General features: G+C 49.7%; 1 protein-coding gene and 1 long non-coding RNA gene across 2 annotated transcripts in view; one reads left to right on the top strand and one right to left on the bottom strand.

Annotated features, from left to right (window-relative positions):
* Positions 1-9,356: 9,356 nt before the first annotated feature.
* On the bottom strand, positions 9,357-14,250 carry LOC120384479. Its single transcript, XR_005588906.1, has 3 exons — positions 13,936-14,250; positions 10,736-10,870; positions 9,357-9,473 (listed from the first exon to the last, which is right to left on the bottom strand). It is a non-coding gene; the product is annotated as an uncharacterized LOC120384479 (long non-coding RNA).
* A 148-nt stretch (positions 14,251-14,398) lies between these two features.
* Positions 14,399-14,653, top strand: part of CTCF (CCCTC-binding factor) — a 55,927-nt gene continuing 55,672 nt past the window's right edge. The window contains exon 1 of the mRNA XM_039503262.1: positions 14,399-14,418. The gene's annotated coding sequence lies outside the window, so the exon portion shown is untranslated. The remainder of the gene's footprint in view (positions 14,419-14,653) is intronic.

Raw genomic sequence — 14,653 nt, 5'->3', positions numbered from 1 at the left:
ATCACTACCCGTTAAGCCTGACGATCTAGCCAGCTTTCTATCCATCTTATAGTCCAATCATCCAGCCCATACTTCTTTAACTTGCTGGCAAGATACTATGGGAGACTGTATCAAAAGCTTTGCTAAAGTCAAGGAATAACATGTCCACTGCTTTCCCCTCATCCACGGAGCCAGTTACCTCATCATAGAAGGCAATTAGGTTAGTCAGGCATGATTGCCCTTGGTGAATCCATGCTGACTGTTCCTGATCACTTTCCTTTCCTCTAAGTGCTTCAAAACTGATGCCTTGAGGATCTGCTCCATGATTTTTCCAGGGACTGAGGTGAGACTGACTGGTCTATAGTTCCCCGGATCTTCCTCCTTCCCTTTTTTAAAGATGGGCACTACATTAGCTTTTTTCCAGTCATCCGGGACCTCCCCCGATCGCCATGAGTTTTCAAAGATAATGGCCAATGGCTCTGCAATCACATCCGTCAACTCCTTTTAGCACTCTCGGATGCAGTGCATCCGGCCCCATGGACTTGTGCTCGTCCACCTTTTCTAAATAGTCCTGAACCACTTCCTTTTCCACAGAGGGCTAGTCACCTCCTCCCCATACTGTGCTGCCCAGTGCAGTAGTCTGGGAGGTGACCTTAGTTCGTGAAGACAGAGGCAAAAAAAGCATTGAGTACACTAGCTTTCTCCACATCCTCTGTCACTAGGTTGCCTCCACCTTTCAGTAAGGGGCCCACACTTTCCCTGACCACCTTCTTGTTGCTAACATACCTGTAGAAAACCTTCCTGTTGTTCTTAACATCTCTTGCTAGCTGCAACTCCAAGTGTGATTTGACCTTCCTGATTTCTCTCTTGCATGCCTGAGCAGTACTTTTATACTCCTCCCTGGTCATTTGTCCAATCTTCCACTTCTTGTAAGCTGCTTTTTTTGTGTTTTAAGATCAGCAAGGATTTCACTGTTAAGCCAAGCTAGTCACCTGCCATATTTACTATTCTTTCTACACATTGGGATGGTTTGTTCCTGCAACCTCAATTTGCAAAACCTCAAACCTAAAGGATTCTTTCAAATACAGCCAGCTCTCCTGGACTTCTTTCCCCCTCATGTTATTCTCCCAGGGGATCCTGCCCATCAGTTCCCTGAGGGAGTCAAAGTCTGTTTTTCTGAAATCCAGGGTCCATATTCTGCAGCTCTCCTTTCTTCCTTGTATCAGGATCCTGAACTCAACCACCTCATGGTCACTGCCTCCCAGGTTCCCATCCACTTTTGCTTCCCCTACTAATTCTTCCTTTTTTTGTGAGCAGCAGATCAAGAAGAGCTCTACCCCTAATTGGTTCCTCCAGCACTTGGACCAGGAAATTGTCCCCTACACTTTCCAAAAACTTCCTGGATTGTCTGTGCACTGCTGTATTGCTCTCCCAGCAATCTCATCCGGGTGATTGAAGTCCCCCATGAGAACCAGGGCCTGTTAGTTGCCTGAAGAAAGCCTTGTTCACCTCATCCCCCATGGTTGGTGGTCTATAGCAGACTCCCACCATGACATCACCCTTGTCGCTCACACTTCTAAACTTAATCCAGAGACTCTCAGGTTTTTCTGCAGTTTCATACTGGAGCTCTGAGCAATCATACTGCTCTCTTACATACAACGCAACTCCCCCATGTTTTCTGCCCTGCCTGTCCTTCCTGAACAGTTTATATCCATCCATGACAGTGCTCCAGTCATGTGAGTTATCCCACCAAGTCTCTGTTATTCCAATCACATCATAATTCCTTGACTGTGCCAGGACTTTCCGTTCTCCCTGCTTGTTTCCCAGGCTTCTTGCATTTGTGTATAGGCCCTTAAGATAACTCACTGATTGTCCCACTTTCTCAGTATGAGGCAGGAGTCCTCCCCTCTTGTGCTCTCATGCTCGTATTTCCTCCTGGTATCCCACTTATCTCAGGGCTTTGGTCTCCTTCCCCTGGTGAACCTAGTTTAAAGCCCTCCTCACTAGGTTAGCCAGCCTGCTTGCAAAGATGCTCTTCCCTCTCCTCGTTAGGTGGAGCCCATCTCTCCCTAGCCATTCTTCTTGGAATACCATCCCATGGTCGAAGAATCCAAAGCCTTCTGACACCACCTGCGTAGCCATTCGTTGACTTCCATGATTCGACGGTCTCTACCTGGGCCTTTTCCTTCCACAGGGAGGATGGACAAGAACACCACTTGTGCCTCAAACTCCTTTATTCCTCTTCCCAGAGCCACATAGTCTGCAGTGATCTGCTCAAGGTCATTCTTGGCAGTATCATTGGTGCCCACATGAAGAAGCAGGAAGGGGTAGCAATCTGAGGGTTTGATGAGTCTCGGCAGTCTCTCCATCACATCGTGAATCCTAGCTCCTGGCAAGCAGCACAATTCTTGGGTTTCCCGGTCAGGATGGCAGACAGATGACTCAGCCCCCCTTAGGAGGGAGTCCCTGACCACTCCCACCAGTCTCCTTCTCTTGAGAGCGGTGGTCCTGGAACACCTATCCCTAGGACAGTGCATCTCATGCCTTCCAATCGGTGGAGTCTCCTTCTGCTCCCTTCCCTCAGATGTATCATCTAGTCCACTCTCTGCATTAGGACCTGTGGAGAGAACATGAAAACAGTTGCTCACCTGTATCTGCATTACTGGTACATGGATGCTCCTCTTTCTTCTTCTGGAAGTCACATGCTGCCAATTTTCTTCACCATCCTTTTGTCCCTGCTCCGCAGCCTGCTCTGATTCTTCAAAATAGGGAGTTTCTTGAGGCTCTAACTCTTTTGATCATGCTAACTGTAGCAGGGTGGTTAAAACACCTGAAGGGCTTAAAACAGCCCTGGGGAAAGGTTGTGGCTGGGAACTACTAAGCTGGGCTGATTGGGAAGTGGCTGCAGCTGGGCCATGCACCAATCAGGCCCCAGATGGCCTGTATAAAAAGGCTGTGAGGCAGGAGCCCAAACAGTCTCTCTCTGCCTGTAGAGGGAGAAGAGCCTGGCTGCAGGGAGCTAGAGACAGAGTACCTGAGTGGAGCAGGGCTGGGGACAGGCTGGGGAGCTCTAGCCTGGAAAGCCCCAGGCTGCGGCCTAGCACAAGGCCAATAGGTACTGGGGGTTGCAGAGAGCAGCCCAGGGATAGGCAAAGGCCGCCAGTCCAAACCCCTTTGCCTGTGATGAGTGGCTGATACTGCAGTCTGCCCCAGTGAAGGGGGGCTAGATGGAGACTGAGCAGTAGCCAAAACTGAGGTGAAGTGAGGATAGTGGGTTGGGGGTTCCCCAGAGAGCGGAGACCCAGATTGGTGGGCTACTGCCAGGGAGCCAGCACCTCAGTTAAAGGAGCACCGGGGTCCAGGGAGGGACATGGGGGTCAGAGGACAGGCAGATTACTGGCCTGCAGAGGGTGCGCTGGAGCTGGAACGAGCTAATTCCCAGAACAGACCAGCAGGAGGCGCCACAGGGGTGAGTCTGCACATCTACACTGACACTTATGAGAGTCACAGCTACTTATTTCTCTTTGACCACATACGATCCTATTGTTCAGAAAATGGAAGGGGAGTATGCATCATGATTCTATTACTGCAGTGCCTCTGCTTACTAGAGTCTGGCCTGCTCCACCCTAGAAAATTGCGCTGGTTTAACTACATCGGTCAGAGGTGGGAAAAACCCACAGCCCTAAGTGGCGTTGGTAAGCCAACCTAAGTCCCTGTGTAGGCAACGCTACCGCCTCTTGCGGAGATAGATTACCTACACTGCCAGGAGAACCCCTCCCATTGACGTAGGTAGCGCCTCCACTGTAGTGTTTTAAATGTGGACTCTTTCATTTTCCCTTTATTGAATTAAGGCTATTTTCCTCAACAATATTTTCAAGTAGAATTGAAATATGCATGTGTATTATAGAGCACTTTGAAACGAGGCTCTTAAATAGTGCTCTCAGAGCAAAGCTTTCAGAAGGAGCCTCTACAGAATGCAAATAACATGCACAAGACATTCTCTGAAACCTGCCTAGGAGAGGACTCCAACTGACACTACATCGGTTCAGTAGCCACAGCATGTCACCTTGAGCCACCCAGTTACTGATACCTGAATAACTGCAGGCAACTTGACTTGCAACAGGGGTCCAGTTCTGCTACATATGCATATGCATCTTCCTTTTGGCTTGAGCTGTACTGGATATCCAAATTTAACCCCTTTCAAACATTGCTTCCCCAAAGGGGCAGTAGCTGCTGGTTGCTAGCTGAGATCACTCTTAACCAGGTGATAGCAGTTTGGGGAGAATCAGAGCCATAGGATGAGCCCTCGATTTGAATCCCCCCACCTGCTGAAAGCTATAAAGAACTGTAAAATGTTGATGTCAAGTGATTTTTCTGAGGGGGGGAGCTGTATGAGGCACAGCAATTCTCAAGACATGCATTCTCAAGACAGCACTTAAAATTACCTGTTAAGCTAGTCTCACTCTGAACTACAGTGATGCTATCACCTCTCTATAATCACCATTTGTTTCTCATTGTGCTTTCTATAGGGAGACATGCAGTAGTCTCATGTTAGAACAAGCATAGCCCACCGTACAGATTTGGCCTACTCTTTTAGAGGCAGTATAGCTAAGCAGATGAGACTTCCAACAGACACTGTTCCAAGCTTTATCTGCCCAAAGTGATTTTGGGCAATCTCTCAGCTCCCCGGTTACTTCCAGCTGTAAAACCAGACTTGGGAGGAGGAAACGAATGATACCTGAGGCTTTGCTCAATTAAAAAACAAGGCTGTGAAGTACACGGAATTACTACTACAGTGGAACAGGCAAGATTTGAGCTAAAGGTATCCTAGCTCCTGGCCCAGTGCACCTTCTCCTAAGTCAAGAGACAATTTAATGAGTCTTTTAAGTCAACATTTTCCTTTTAGTTAAATACAAATTGTAATTATTTTGGAGGACAGGTGTGTAGTTCAAATGAGAAGGGGACTGGCTGAGTTGTGATCTTGGAAGATGCTATGGTTTTGGAAGGAGATAATCAAAGGCACCTATGGTTGCTGAGGGACTAAATCCTACAGATTTTTGTCTGGGAGATAGGCTCCAAATGGGCATTTGTGCTGAGCATTTGGAGAGATCCCTGTGCTAAGTTTCCAACCACTGAGGTTTTAAAACCCACTTTCTTTTTGTCACTGGCAAAAAGCTATTTAGAAAAGCTGGATGAGCACAAGCGGTACTGGGAGGAGTGGTAGATACGCTAGAGGGTAGGGATAGAATACAGAGGGACCTAGAGAAATAAGAGGATTGGGCCAAAAGAAATCCAATGAGATTCAACAAGGACAAGTGCAGAATCTTGCACTTAGGAAGGAAGAATCCCTGCACTGCTAGATTAGGGACCAAGCAGCTAGGCAGCAGTTCTGCAGAAAAGGACCTAGAGGTTATAGTCAGCAGTGTGCCCTTGTTGCCAAGAAGGCTAATGGCATTTTGGGCTGTATAAGTAGAAGCATTGCCAGTAGATCGAGGGATGTGATCGTTCCCCTCTATTCAGCATTGGTGAGGCCTCCCCTGGAGTACTGTGTCCAGTTTTGAGCCCCACACTACAAGAAGGATGTGGATAAATTGGAGAGAGTCCAGCGGAGGGCAACAAAAATGATTAGGGGGCTGGAGCACATGACTTATGAGGAGAGGCTGAGGGAACTGTGATTGTTTAGTCTTCAGAAGAGAAGATCACAACTCAGCGATCCCCCTTCTCCTTGAACTACACGCCTGTCCTCAGTGAGCCTGTTTATGTTTAACTAAAGGAAAATGTTGACAAAAGACTCGTGCGATGTCTCTTGACAGGAAGAAGGTACTGAGCCAGGGCTTAGAGGATGCAGCACATCTTCTGTTCCACTGTAGTCGCGCAATTCTATTATTGCTTCTTTGGCCTTGTTTAATTGACAAGCCTATCATTCCTCTAAGTCAGACCCCCAACAAGTAACCAGTAAATAAACCAGACTTGGGAGGAGGAAACGAATGATACCTGAGGCTTTGCTCAATTAAAAAACAAGGCTGTGAAGTACACAGAATTACGACTACAGTGGAACAGGCAAGATTTGAGCTAAAGGTATCCTAGCTCCTGGCCCAGTGCACCTTCTCCTAAGTCAAGAGACAATTTAATGAGTCTTTTAAGTCAACATTTTCCTTTTAGTTAAATACAAATTGTAATTATTTTGGAGGACAGGTGTGTAGTTCAAATGAGAAGGGGACTGGCTGAGTTGTGATCTTGGAAGATGCTATGGTTTTGGAAGGAGATAATCAAAGGCACCTATGGTTGCTGAGGGACTAAATCCTACAGATTTTTGTCTGGGAGATAGGCTCCAAATGGGCATTTGTGCTGAGCATTTGGAGAGATCCCTGTGCTAAGTTTCCAACCACTGAGGTTTTAAAACCCGCTTTCTTTTTGTCACTGGCAAAAAGCTATTTAGAAAAGCTGGATGAGCACAAGCGGTACTGGGAGGAGTGGTAGATACGCTAGAGGGTAGGGATAGAATACATAGGGACCTAGAGAAATAAGAGGATTGGGCCAAAAGAAATCCGATGAGATTCAACAAGGACAAGTACAGAGTCTTGCACTTAGGAAGGAAGAATCCCTGCACTGCTAGATTAGGGACCAAGCAGCTAGGCAGCAGTTCTGCAGAAAAGGACCTAGAGGTTATAGTCAGCAGTGTGCCCTTGTTGCCAAGAAGGCTAATGGCATTTTGGGCTGTATAAGTAGAAGCATTGCCAGCAGATCGAGGGACATGATCGTTCCCCTCTATTCAGCATTGGTGAGGCCTCCCCTGGAGTACTGTGTCCAGTTTTGAGCCCCACACTACAAGAAGGATGTGGATAAATTGGAGAGAGTCCAGCAGAGGGCAACAAAAATGATTAGGGGGCTGGAGCACATGACTTATGAGGAGAGGCTGAGGGAACTGAGATTGTTTAGCCTGCAGAAGAGAAGAATGAGGGGGGATTTGATAGCTGCTTTCAACTACTTGAAAGGGGGTTCCAAAGAGGATGGATCTAGACTGTTCTCAGTGGTAGCAGATGACAGAACAAGGAGTAATGGTCTCAAGTTGCAGAGGGGGAGGTTTAGGTTGGACATTAGGAAAACCTTTTTCACTAGTAGGGTGGTGAAGCACTGGAATGGGTTCCCTAGGGAGGTGGTGGAATCTCTTTCCTTAGAGGCTTTTAAGGTCAGGCTTGACAAAGCCCTGGCTGGGATGATTTAGTTGGCGTTGGTCCTGCAGGGGGCTGGACTAGATGACCTCCTGAGGTCCCTTCCAACCCTGATATTCTATGATTAAGTGTCCTGAGAAAAGCATCCTCAGATTCAGGTGCCTTAGAGCACGGGTTCTTGCAACAAATTTTTTTGGTGGCCTCAGAGTGGGCCACCAACTCTCGCTGATGGCTGCACTGACACTTTTTCCTAAAATTATTTTTTTTCTAAAGTTAATGAAGTAATATGCACATATGTAGCCCTTCTGCCAGGTGGAGCCAGCAGCAACAAAGGCTAGGGGTATCTAGGGGTTCCTTTTCAACAACACAACACCAAATCGGCTCAAGCACCCACCTAGTGACCTGTGACAATTACACACCACCCCCTGGGCACCCCTAAGAGGTCATACTTCCCCTATTGCAAGCACAGAGTCTGAGTGTAGCAAAAACTTAATAAAAGGAGGAAAGCAACTCAGGGTATGGCTACACTTGTGAGTTGCAGCACTGGTGGAGGCTTTCCAGCGCTGCAATTAGTAAGTGGCCACACCTGCAGGGCACTTCCAGCGCTGCAACTCCCTGGCTGCAGCGCTGGCCGTACACCTCACTCAGCATGGGGAATAAGGATTGCAGCGCTGGTCATCAAGTGTGGCCACACACCAGCGCTGTTATTGGCTTCCAGGGTATAAGGGTGTATCCCAGAATGCTTTTAACTAAATTACTCCCTTTGTTTTGTTATGCAGCCTCTCTTTGTTTTGTTGTGAACCTCCGGAGCTCTGTTGCTACCGGCTACCGGAGCTGCTTATCAGCTCCTGTTTGCTGTGATCAATCTGTGAACAATCAAATGAGATCCTCCTCCCTGCGTGATTCACAGGGGTTGAGTGTTTGCATTTTGCTTGACCAGCAGTGAGAAAAGGAGTCATTCACAGGGGTTGAGTGTTTGCTTTGCTTGAGAGAAACAGGGCAGGGGGCAGAGGGGGGAAAGAGAGTATGTTGGATGCAGGCTGTTTGCAGTTAACAGTAAGGGGGTGGGAAAATTTTCTGATTTTGCACAGTGTCAGTTCCAAAAATCCACTCACTCTCCCTCCCCCGGTCCCTGTCACACTGCCCCACACCCCCCTCTTTTGAAAAGCACGTTGCTGCCACTTGAATGCTGGGATAGCTGCCCATAATTCATCACTCCCAACAGCGCTGCAAATGCTGCAACACTGCAGCGCTGGTAGCTGTAAGTGTGGCCACACACCAGCGCTGGCCCTGCACAGCTGGACGACCAGCGCTGCAACTACCAGCGCTGCAGATTTGTAAGTGTAGCCATACCCTCAGCATTAATTTGGGAAAACACTGCAGCTAGGTTCATAAACATAAACCATGAGCAAAAGACCCACCCTCAAGTAAGTTGGGCAGTGTCCTTTTCCCCTCAGGTTCTTAAGTCCAGCAACCCAAAAGCCCCTTCAATGTGCCCATCCCTTCTTTGTACCCCGCTCACCCTTGCTGTCCTTGGCTAGTTCAGCCCCTGAGTTCAGAGGCTCATCTATAGAGTTCACCTCCCACCCTGTGTGGAGCGGGTGGTAAAGAGGCACCTTATACACTCTGCTGCTTGGGCACTCACTGTTTTTCTCTCCCCCCCCACCCCCTCAGCAGCCGACTGCCACACAGCTCTGCAGGGCTCTGCTCTGGCCCTCTCCACCAGCCTCCCAGCTGGCTGCACACCTCTACCAGCTGCCCACTCGCCAAGATGTCTTCAGGCCCTCAACACAGCTCTCAGCGATTTCATCTGTTAGTGGGGGAGCCTCACTGCTGGTGCACACTGGGCAGTCTCTTGCAATAGAGACACTATCCCCTAGCAGGTCTAATACTTAAACCTAGGTATTCATGATTTCAGCTCTGCAGCACATAACAAGACTCAATTGAATCTAAATTAGCTTTCATTATACAAGAGAAATGGTCAAATGGTGGCTAGGGCCCTTAACAGTGACCCACACAGCCAGGTACGACTACCTATCCCCACCCTCTCTCAACTCCTTGTGTCTCCGCTTAGCTAGTGCCATTTAGTTGAGGGTGAGTCCTTCCATTGGGGGTATGCCAGGTACAGTTCTGCTGCCCTCAGTTCACACAAGGATAACAACCCTTTATTACTCATGCCCCAATAACAAGGAGACTAAGGATCCAATACCAGCCACAAGTGATCATTTGGGTAAGCAATCCAATCATGCTGAGCAAATAGGCAGGGTGGGTGTGTCCATGCAAACGAGATCATCTCCTGAAGTCTTTTTCCACAGAGCACCACTAGATGTCAAGGGAGAGCACATTCAGACTCTGCTTACACATATATACATCCAAATCATTGTAATTTATTTATGCAAGGTTTGGGGTTTTCTTTTGCAGACTCAGTAATGAAAATCAAGCACAGTTATCGACATTCTTTACTGGACCTAACAGAACAGAAACACAAATAAGGTGCTTCACACATTCTTGTCTTCTTTTTTATTGTTTGTTTTGTTTTTTTGGTAAAAGTGGTTGTCTGTATAACAACTCTGAAGTAAATTTAAAAATGCTTTGACATTTCTCAGTCCAAATAATAATGAAAAACATCTGGGTGGCTTGGGTCTGTGGAGGGGAGAGAAGGGGAGGCACAGCTGTGGCTGGCCTGGGGCTCCTCTGGACAAGGGAGGGGCACTCGAGGTTTTGGCCAGCCTGGGGCTCCTCGGGGCAGGTGGGGGGCAAAACTCAGGACTTCAGGCAGCCCGGGGCTTCTCTGGCCATGGCAAGGGGAGGGAATGGGAGCACGCTCAGGGCTTCTCTGGGCAGGGGGCTTGTGGCTTGAGGCACAGTGGGTCTCAGTACTCCAGCTGCCAGGAGCAATCGCAAGCAGGAGTGGAGTCAGGGACTAGCCTCCCCAAAGGGGGTGGGGGTGGGGGGATCTACCCGCTTCCCATGCGCTCACCGCTCACCTCCTCGCCCACCTCCTGTGTCCCTCCTCACTCCCCTGCCACAGAAAACCCCCTTCCCCCCACGAGACCTCCCGCTCACTACTCATCTAATCACTCTCCTGCTTGCAGCCAGACCCCCCTGCCCACCTCTTCACCCTGCTGCTGGCTCATGGCTCACCTGCTTATTCCTCCACCAGGGCCCACCCCTCACCCCCACTGTCCAGCCACCACTCGCCTCCCCACCCCACCTCGCTCGCAGACAGACACCCCCCCACACACCCTCCTCACCCTGCTGCTGGTTTGCTGCTCACCTCCTTACTCCACTGCCAGGACCCCCACCAACACTTGCCGCCTCCTCACCACCCCCCCACCCTCAGCTCACCTCTCACCCCCTCACTACCCTGCTCACAGCCAGACACCCACCCACCCTCCTCACCCTGCTGCTGGTTCACCATGTGCCTCCTTCCTCCTCTGCCAGGTCCCTGTCAATGGCCACCTCAAGCGCGGGGCCACCCCCCGCCACCCACTGCTGGTCTAAGGCTGATTCCCCACTCTGGCACTTTGAGTACAGAAGGTGGTGGTGGGGGTGGGGGGGATATTCTAAAAATTAATACTGACCACTCCAGGCTTGTATTAAACTCCCAAGGATACAGCTTCTCTCTGACCTTGGACCTTGCCACCACCCAAGGTGCACTTGAGAATTCCTTCCTGTGGGGTACCCTCAAGCCCTTTCATCCCCCCTCCGGGGAAGAGCTGAGAAAGAAAACAAAGGAAATTAGCTGTTGCCCCCAGCTAATTAAGCAACATGCACAAACCTCTTAGGGACACACAAATCCAATCCTGTTCTTAAAAAAGGTAAATTTTATTAAAAACAGAGAGAGAGAAAAAATACATCTGGAACTTAAGACTTTTTACTAGAGCTTAAAAAAAATTACAAAAATTAAACATCAAGCTAGCTCTCTTGAGGTTCATTTTAAAGGTTACAAGAAAAACAAAAGCATCTGGGGTTAGCACAGAGGAGTCCACAAGCCAATAAGAAATAAAATAACCAACCCCAATTGCATCTTCCTAGACATTCCCTGATTTATTTACATATTGGGGATTTCAGAAAAGTAGATTAGGTAGGTAAGTAGGTATGAATTGATGCTTTTTCATACTGGTTTTAAAGCTGCTTACAGTATTACTCCCTCCTTGTTCCCCTCTTCCCCGGAGAACAACAACAGACACAAAGGGAAAGTTCCCTCTTCCCACCCCCATTTAAAAAAGCCTTTCCATTGGTTCTTTTGGTCAGGTGCCCACTCCCTTTTCCTTTACCTGGGGGACTTTTCACCCTTTACAGGTAAAGCAAACAGAGCAGGGGTCCCCAATGCGGTGCCCAGGGGCACCAGGCACCCACCGGGGCATCCATGTGCGCCCGCCTACTGGCCGGCTGGACAAGCAACCGCCAAAATGCCGCTGAGAAGTGGCAATGTCAAGCAGTGCTACCGCTGAAATCCCACCGTATTTCGGCGGCGACGCCTCTTGATGACGCTCCTTCACAGCAGCGATGCCTCTTGATGTTGCCACTTCACATCACATTCTCAGACAAAACCAGTTTAAAATGGAGTTAAGGTTGAGAATAATGTCAGTAACTTAAGGATTAAAAAAAAATAGGACTGTCAAGCAATTAAAAAGATTAATCCAAGTCCACTCAGTCCTACTTCAGCCAATTGCTCAGGCAAACAAGTTTGGTTACAATTTGCAGGAGATAATGCTGCCCAAGTCTTGTTTACAACGACACCTGAAAGTGAGAACAGGTATTCGCATGGCACTTTTGTAGCTGGTATTGCAAGCATACCAGATATGCTAAACATTCATATGCCCCTTCATGGTTTGGCCACTATTCCAGAGGACATGCTTCCAGGCTGCTGATGCTCATTTAAAAAAAACCATGTTACTTAAATTTGTGACTGAACTCCTTGGGGGAGAATTGTATATCTCCTGTTCTGTTTTACCTGCATTCTGCCACATATTTCATGTTATAGCAGTCTCAGATGATGACCCAGCACGTTGGTCATTTTAAGAACACTTTCACTGCAGACTTGACAAAACGCAAAGAAGGTACCAACGTGAGATTTCTAAAGATAGATACAGCACTCAATCCAAGGTTTAAGTCTGAGAGGGATGAGGTGTGGAGAATACTTTCAGATGTCTTAAAAGAGCGACACTCAGATATGGACACTACAGAACCTGAACCACCAAAACAGAAAATCAACCTTCTGCTGATGGCATCTGACTCAGATGATGAAAATGAACATGAGTCGGTCTACTCTGCTTTGGATCGTTATCGAACAGAACCCATCATCAGCATGGATGCATGTTCTCTGGAATGGTGGTTGAAGCATGAAGGGACATATTTATGTGCCAGATGTGCTAAAGATTCATATCTTGCGATGCTGGCTACAACAGTGCCACGCGAACACCTTTTCTCATTTTCAGGTGACATTGTAAACAAGATGTGGGCAGCATTATCTCCTGCAAATTGTAACCAAACTTGTTTGTCTGAGCCATTGGCTGAAGTAGGACTGAGTGGACTTAGATTAATCTTTTTAATTGCTTGACAGTCCTATTTTTATTTTTTTAATCCTTAAGTTACTGACATTATTCTCAACCTTAACTCCATTTTAAACTGGTTTTGTTTGGGTTCACAGAGGTTCTCTTCTCTCAACTGCTTGTTTAGACAGCTAGCAAGAGATTTGGGGCAATGTCCCTTGGAAAAGAGAGGAAATGCTGGAAACAGAAGCATTTGTGGCAGTTGGGAAAGACATGATAAGCAGGTGGGACTGGGGCAATTGGAGACAGAAGAAAGATACAGAAAATGTTGTGAGAGCAGAAGTAAGGTGGAAGAGAAACAGGCTAAGAACCTCACAACTTCCCAGGAGGTAAGTGACCCAGATTTATCTACTGAAACTTTGTTCAGACCTTGCTAATTCCATTGCAGCCCATTCACTACTGCATGTCAAATCCACACACAAGGTCTGAAAACTTAGAAACAAGCTTAGCTGGAAATGTAAGTCCTCTAATATAGAGTCGATCAAGCACACATAGCAAGAACATCACATCATACCAGTATGCCTGACCTGCAGGAACCTGCCTCACGGGAGGTGATGTTGAAACTCCACAGCACCTCTAAGGTGATGGCTAACTAGGTGGCACTAATTGTGGTTTTTGTGATATGAACCACATCCATTGGGGAGCAGAATTAGACTCCAAATTCATTTTACAGAAATCATAGTAACTCACTTGTGGGGGGAATTCTCATTCCCAGATTCCACTGTGGGGCTGGCACTGGACTCTCTCAAAGCAATATAGGGGAACGTGAGAAGTCAGCATAAGAAGCAAAATATTAATCTTTCTTGCATCACTCCTCCTTGCAGCTAGCTAATGTCACCCTTTCCGTGTGGATCCCTTCGCCTGATAAAGCGTTTTAAGGCTACAGCACGCACAGAACAGGCTACACAAGAGCTGACGTGCCCAGAAGGACGGCGGCTCCTTCCTATTCCCTACTGGGGGCCTTGCGCGGGGCCCGGCTGAGGCTGCAGCCTCGCTGTATTTTGTTCTGTACAGGGCTGACCCCTTCGCCCGCGTTCACACGTCCAGCCCTAACCACGCTGCGCTGGGGAAGCGGCTCGTGCAGCCCAGAGCAGGTGCAGGGAGAGGCGGCGGCGGGGGGTGTCCCTCTCTGAGGGCCCAGGGAGCCCTGCGGTGCTTTGCTGCTAGGAAACGCGTCACGGGGACCCCGAGCGCCCGCCCCTCAGGAACCCGCTGCCAGCTCCCACCTGGATCGCTCCAGCCGGGTCCTGACAGGCTCAGCCCGGGCGCGCGGCCTCTCACCCACCGCGGCCTGAGCTTCCCCTCAACCGTCCTTCCACCCAGCTGACTACTAGAGCGCACGCACGACGCAGCACGTTACGCCCCTACGTCGTGCGTGCGAATCAGTCAGTGACGTTACGGCCACGGCACCGTTTGAAGTTGGCGCGCAGGGCCCCCTCCCATGGTGCTCCGCGCGTCCACTCGCCGCTCCCCCTCCTCTCGCTCAGCTCCGGCGGCCGCGGCAGCCGGACCCGCGCAGGCGCACCGCGTTCGGCCGCCGCCATTTTGTGTCCGAAGCGACTGTGGAGCGATTAAACCGCGAGCTGGGGCTGAGCGCGAGCGGCGGCCGCGGCGGGGCGTGCGGGGCGCGGCGGCTCCGCGGGGCCGGGGCAGCGCGGGGCGGCGGCGGGGTCCGGCGGCGGGCGCGGGCCTGGCGGGGCCAGGAGCAGGTAAGCGGTGGCGGGGGGTTTGCAGTCGCTTTCTCCGGCCTCTAGGTGTCACGATGGGGCTCCGGTTTGGCTGGGGCCCCGCAGCGGCCGCCGCCGGGGAAGCAGGGGGCTTTGTCTCCCTCTATCGTCCCCAGCGCGGCCGGCGCCTGCCTGCTACCGCCACCATTCCCCACAGCGCGGCGCTGGGCCTGCCGGGCCCGCCGAGCGCCCCGTCCCCGCCTGGCCCGGGGCTGCC

Source organism: Mauremys reevesii, linkage group 16, assembly GCF_016161935.1.
Source record: "Mauremys reevesii isolate NIE-2019 linkage group 16, ASM1616193v1, whole genome shotgun sequence".
Lineage (NCBI taxonomy): Eukaryota > Metazoa > Chordata > Testudines > Geoemydidae > Mauremys > Mauremys reevesii.
The sequence above is the reverse complement of the archived record's forward strand: the minus strand, read 5'-3'. Positions and strand labels throughout refer to the sequence as shown.